This window comes from Spermophilus citellus (assembly GCF_964194105.1).
Source record: "Spermophilus citellus genome assembly, chromosome: 13".
In the NCBI taxonomy this organism is placed as follows: Eukaryota; Metazoa; Chordata; class Mammalia; order Rodentia; family Sciuridae; genus Spermophilus; species Spermophilus citellus.
In genome coordinates, this window is record NC_138193.1 from 91,909,959 (window position 1) to 91,916,046 (window position 6,088).

The following is a 6,088-nucleotide window of genomic DNA, read 5'->3' on the forward strand; positions in this document are numbered from 1 at the left end:
TTGTGTGTGTCTTCCTGACTCAATCTGGGCAGATCATATGACTTAAGAAATTTATTGATATCTTCACTGTCTTCTATTTTATTAGAATATAGGGTTTCAAAATACTTTCTAATTATCTTCTGTATTTCTGTAGTGTCTGTTGTGATATTGCCTTTTTCATCCTGTATGTTAGTAATTTGAGTTCTCTCTCTTCTTCTCTTCGTTAGCATGGCTAAGGGTCTGTCGATCTTATTTATTTTTTCAAAGAACCAACTTTTAGTTTTATCAATTTTTTCAATGGTTTTTTTTGTTTCAATTTCATTGATTTCCAACCTGATTTTAATTATTTCTTGTCTTCTGTTATATTTGCTGTTGTTTTGCTCTTCCTTTTCTAGGGTTTTGAGATGTAGTGTGAGTTCATTTATTTGTTGGTTTTTTCTTTTTTTGAGGAATGAACTCCAGGAAATGAATTTCCCTCTTAAAACTGCTTTCGTTGTGTCCCATAGATTCCGGTATGTTGTGTCTGTATTGTTGTTTATCTCTAAGAATTTTTTGATTTCCTCCTTTATGTCTTCTGTAACCCATTGATCATTCAGTAACATATTGTTCATTTTCCAGGTGACGCAGGATTTTTCCTTCCTTCTTTTATCATTGATTTCCAGTTTCATTCCATTATGATCAGATATGGTGCATGGTATTATCTCCACACCTTTATATTTACTAAGAGTTGCCTTATGGCATAATATATGATCTATCTTTGAGTAAGATCCATGTGCTGTTGAGAAGAACGCGTATCCACTTGATGATGGTTGATATATTCTATATATGTCGGTTAAGTCTAGGTTATTGATTGTGTTATTGAATTCTATACTTTCTTTATTCAGCTTTTGTCTGGAGGATCTGTCTAATGGCGAGAGCGGTGTGTTGAAGTCACCCATAATTATTGTGTTGTGGTCTATTTGACTCTTGAACTTGAGGAGAGTTTGTTTTATGAACATTGCCGCACCATTGTTTGGTGCATACAAATTGATAATTGTTATGTCTTGTGGTGGATGGTTCCTTTTAACAGTATCTAGTGTCCTTCTTTATCCCTTCTTTATCCCTTTTGATTATGTTGTGTATGACTTGATGAATTTTAACCTGTATATCCCTGTTCAGCCATCACCACAAACAATAAAGAACATTTCTACTACCCTGAAAGTTCCCCTGTACCTCTGCTTAGTCAGTTCTGCATCTATATTATATTATTGTATTTTTGTTAAGCCCATTTTCCCCTCATGATAAAAGCAATTCATGCTAATTGCAGAGTTCAGAAATATTTTAAAAATACAACAGAGAAAAATAAAACCTCAGGGAGTCACATTATCCAGAGTCAATATGATGATACATACATGCACATACTATAACAAGGATAAAGAAATCTCACTGCATTTCTAATTTGTCTTAGGAAAACAATTAAAGATGTGCTCAACTACATAGTTAAGAGGTAGTAATTCTGGTGCTGTATAGGGCAATGGAAAACTGGCAAAAACATGAAATTCCAAAAATAGTTGATTTTAAAAGTAAATTTTCATTGACCTATGGTATGCAGAACTTGGCTAGAATGAAATATATTTAATATATTTAATTTCTTGACAAAAGAAATTGTCCATTAGATAGTGTCAAGTTTAAAAAAAGAGGTACCACAAAATGTATAATATTATCTCACTTTAAAAATGTATAATTAAGCATAGAACACATTTTTCTAAAAGTTAAAATGTTAGTCATGGCTATCTCTGAGTAGTAGAAATATGGATAATTTTATTTTATATTTTTCTCCTAATGTTCCTACAATACATATTTGTGTTTTGGAAAAAAAACTCATTGCAAAGTGAGAAGTCATTCTGTATTTAAAATCTTTAGGATGGATATATAAAGACCTATAGTCTGACTAAACATTACACAGTAGGGATATAATTACCTCTGTCCACCTTGTCAGAGGTTGACCCCTCTTCCCAAGAGCATTGAGACACCACCATCAGTAAACCCTTCCAGGATTCTCACCACAGGCTGTGGACTCTCTCTGTTCTTGGGGCTCAGGGAAATGCTCAGAGGCCATGCTCACAGGAGCAGGCCATCTACTCTCCTAAGCTTCACCAGTGTTGTATTGGTAACAAACAGCTCTCAAATATTTTTTTTCAAAAGCAAAGTAGCTCCAATTTGCCAATTCTGGGTAAAAATACCCTCATTGTGGCCAGTTACAAACTACTAATACAACATCCCTGAAAGCAGCCTTGGAAAGAGATGCAAAACTGGCTTATGGTCCTGTACATACCAGCTACTGAAATACCACTGAGCTCAACCCCAAGAGGTAAATTTTAACAAAAAAGTGTAACCTGAGTTTTCCCCATTTAAAAAATGTTCCCAGTTACCTGTACCATAAACGCTAACACGTCAAGTAGACAGAGCATTGTCAGAGAGATGAGAAAACCGCTCCTGCACTCGGGAACTGGGAGACAGGAATTGCACTGTGGGCTGAGTATACCTGCAGAAGTCTTGCTTGGTGATGCTCTATTGATGTTCAGCTAGCAGCACAGGAGACACACAAGAACTGCCAACCACACACATCTGGGTCTAGATTCTCTTTAAAGTGACTTAGGGGTATTTATTTTAAATAAGTATTAGTTCTCCTTTGGATTAAGGAGCAGAGGCTCGCAAGCACCAGGAATCTCCCCTCACCATCACAACCTGCTCCCTGGCACCCAACATCTGTAGCCAAGGTGAGAATAGTCAACATGGGAAAAGTGAAGATTGAGGCTCTGACGCTCTGTTCCCTGAATACAAATGAATCACTACATGAAGCACACTGCAGAGCAGGCTAGCCCCTTTGGGGAGCCAAGCAAAGAGCTCTCAGGCCCCTGCAGGATGCGTATTCGAATATCTTGTGCTAGTTGGCCTTCCCCTTTCTGTCTGCACAGTCATATTTCATGTGCTTGCTCCAACACTGTTCACTTACAATAGTCAAAATGAATTTCCAAATATGACCCTGACCCATCGGTGCTTTGCAGAGAGGTGTGCCAATCTGGGCATGAGTCAGTTTCATTCACAGCTTATAACACACATGAGACACACAAGAACTGCCAGCCACCCACATCTGGGCCTAGAGTGTCTTTAAAGTGACTTAGGAATGTTTAAATGTTTATTTAAAAATAAGATATTAGTGTATGTTGAAATTTAGAAAATGAGAGGATCTCATGATGACCATTTTATCCTCTGAGCCACACTTGACATGTTTTTGGGCTCGGAGAGGAACCTGAGTGTGACCCATGACTTGGTAAGGAGGACAGGAGCCTGAGTCAGTTTTGAAGCCAAGGGACCTTCTATCATTTATTACAAGCATCACAAGCAGTAAAGCCTGATGTTCAGGCTTAGAAACAAAAAAGTAAGACCTTGCCTTTGTATATTCTTGAGTTTGTTTATAAATGTACATGCGGTGGAGAAACTTGTTGGGAAGAAAATAGGGTGGGGCTGGAAGCTTTGCCTAGTTGTCCATTGTCTTTAATAGGAAGAAACAGAAAAGGGGAGCAACAGCTTTTGGGTCTTTGTAATCTGGGTTAGAAGTGCTGGGTCTTCCCTCAGGAAGTATGCACCACTGTAACCAAGAGTAGCCTCCAATAGGCTGTCCTAAGTGCACAGAGTGATAAGGTTTTAGTTTATCCCCAACTCCATGGGGGATAAACAAAACAAAACAAACAAACAACAAAGAAATAGCACTGGACAGAGGAGGCTTTTGTGCATGAATAACTCAGAGCAGAAACCAACATGGATCTGAAGACAGGGCCATCTCACAACTGGTTGTTAGCAGCACACCGTGGCCCAAAAATGAAACTGCGGGTATTAGATATTTGTACAGAGATGGAATCAAATAATTTCATTTCTGTTGAATCTGAAAATATTTAAAAGAAAGGGCTCCATTTTCTATATTTTTCAAAATTTTATTTCTACTAATTCATTTTCATTGTGTTTCTGTGACAAATTAGAAATAAAAAATTAAAAATACCGGTCCTCCTCGGGTGATAATTTGAGAAGCACCCTCCCTTCAAGAACAGCGGGATCTCTGAGTGCAATGGGTCAATTTGCAGGATGAGTGGAACTCAGTGGGGCCCAGGTTTGCAAGGACAGCTTCCTGAGGGAGGTACTCAGGTTGATCTTTGGAGGATGGGTAAAATCTTAACAAATGCAGAGGATCCTCAGATCACTCCTACAGCTATGAGAGAGTACTCACTCTTGGTATAAACTTGTTTGAGACATTCTGCCCCATCTCTGCACTAGGCACAATAGGCAGATGCTGGCATTGAGGACTGAGCACTGAGTACTGTTACAGGAGTCAGAGCCCTGCATTCTGGCTCTGATGAAATCTCCCTATATGGCACCCAGAAGAATGTTTCCTCTCCCCTTAGACTGAAAGGGCAATGAGGACAGGGACAGTCTCTGGTGAATGATACCCAGCTCAAGCCTGGCAGAAGATAAGTCCCAACAAAAGTTTTGGTGAATAAATGAAGGAATAGGTTTTTCAGTTTTAACATCTGAAAAAATGAGGGCACAGGATAGATTGGTGGTTTCCAAATTATACAATGAGAAACCTTGCAAAGTTGCACCATGGTCCAACTTATGAACTCAAGCTTCTATCTTGAGTCTCTGTAGAATTTTATTTGATTAAAAAAATTCCAAGGCTATTTTGAGAAATACTAAACTAGATGGTTTCTAAGGCCTCTTCTAACTCTGACTTCTATTTATTCTAAGTAGATAAAAATGCACATAATAGAGGCTATAAAGTTGTTGACTTAACCAATCACTGCTGAACAATAAATTGATGCTACAGTATTGGGATTTGCAGGGCCAAGCTGGCTTACAGAATTCTTAATACAAAGCTCACGAGTAGACTTCAGAAGAGGGACCCCTTGTCCCCTCAAGATGTATGTAATTTTACATGTCATTGTGTCTCAGTTAAGAGAGCTAATGGCTGTGCTTAACAGACATGCATGTGGTGACTGACAGAAAGAACACTACAGGAAAGTCTAGCCATTTCAGTGATTCAAGTAAGTAAATGGTCTGTCCTGTAACACGAAGTCTAGAGGAAGAGGACCCAAGTCTGGTGCATTTGTTCAAAAAAGCCATCAAGATCCAATCTGCTTCTAGCATGTGGCTTTTTTCTTAAAGGTCCCAAGACAGTTGCTCCATCCTGGACATTGCCTCTGCTTTTCAGCAAAAGGGGAAATGGTGTGAATGGTGAGGGATTAGGAATTGTGGGAGGGCCTGTGCTGGTGGAAGGGAAAATCAGGGTGGTGCTAGCAGAGTCTGGCTTTTTTTTTTTTTTTTTTTTTTTGCTGGAAAAATCAGTTTTTCAAAGGCCTTACTTAGCACTTCGTTTCATTGGCTAGAATTATATTGTGTGCTCAGTGTGTCCTGGACAAAGACCAAGAAATCAAATTTCATAACTGTGTGATTGGAACTCTAATTCTGTTAATAAGGAAAAGCATAGAATAGGTAACTGTTAATATTTACCATAATGCCCGTGTGTGTTTTCTTTTACTTTGCAAAAACAAATAAACAACAACAACAAAAAAACCCTTCACAGAAGGAGTTCACTTAAAAAAATGTAGGAGGCTTTGCATAGAAAAATGAGGAAGATATTGGAGTCGGAGGGACCACGTGTGCCAACCACCCTGTGTGTGGGACTGACCAGGCAACCACCATTGCTGCCCACTGCCGGGGCCCATGGCACTTGGGCCCTGAGCCCCAGAGCTGAGCTTCAGCTTCTTGTTTCTCTTCTCCCTGCTTTCTAGCTCCAAGCTGCCCCTGTGACATTGGCCCAGGCGGTGGCCCAGGCTGGTGAGACCCTGCCCTTCACAGAGGCTGCTGCTCTATGATCCCAGGTCCCCCACCAGGACCTAAGGACCTGAGTCAAGGACACCCAAGAATCCAACCAGCTGCTCCAGCCTTTCCCAGGGCTCTTTTCTCCTGTCGCATTCTTTCCATTCTCCCCAGGAGGGAGTAAACTGAGTGTCCACACTTTGTTTCAGCAGAGACCGTTCTTGAAGACACGGGGGCCTTTGCCATGTCTGTGTGG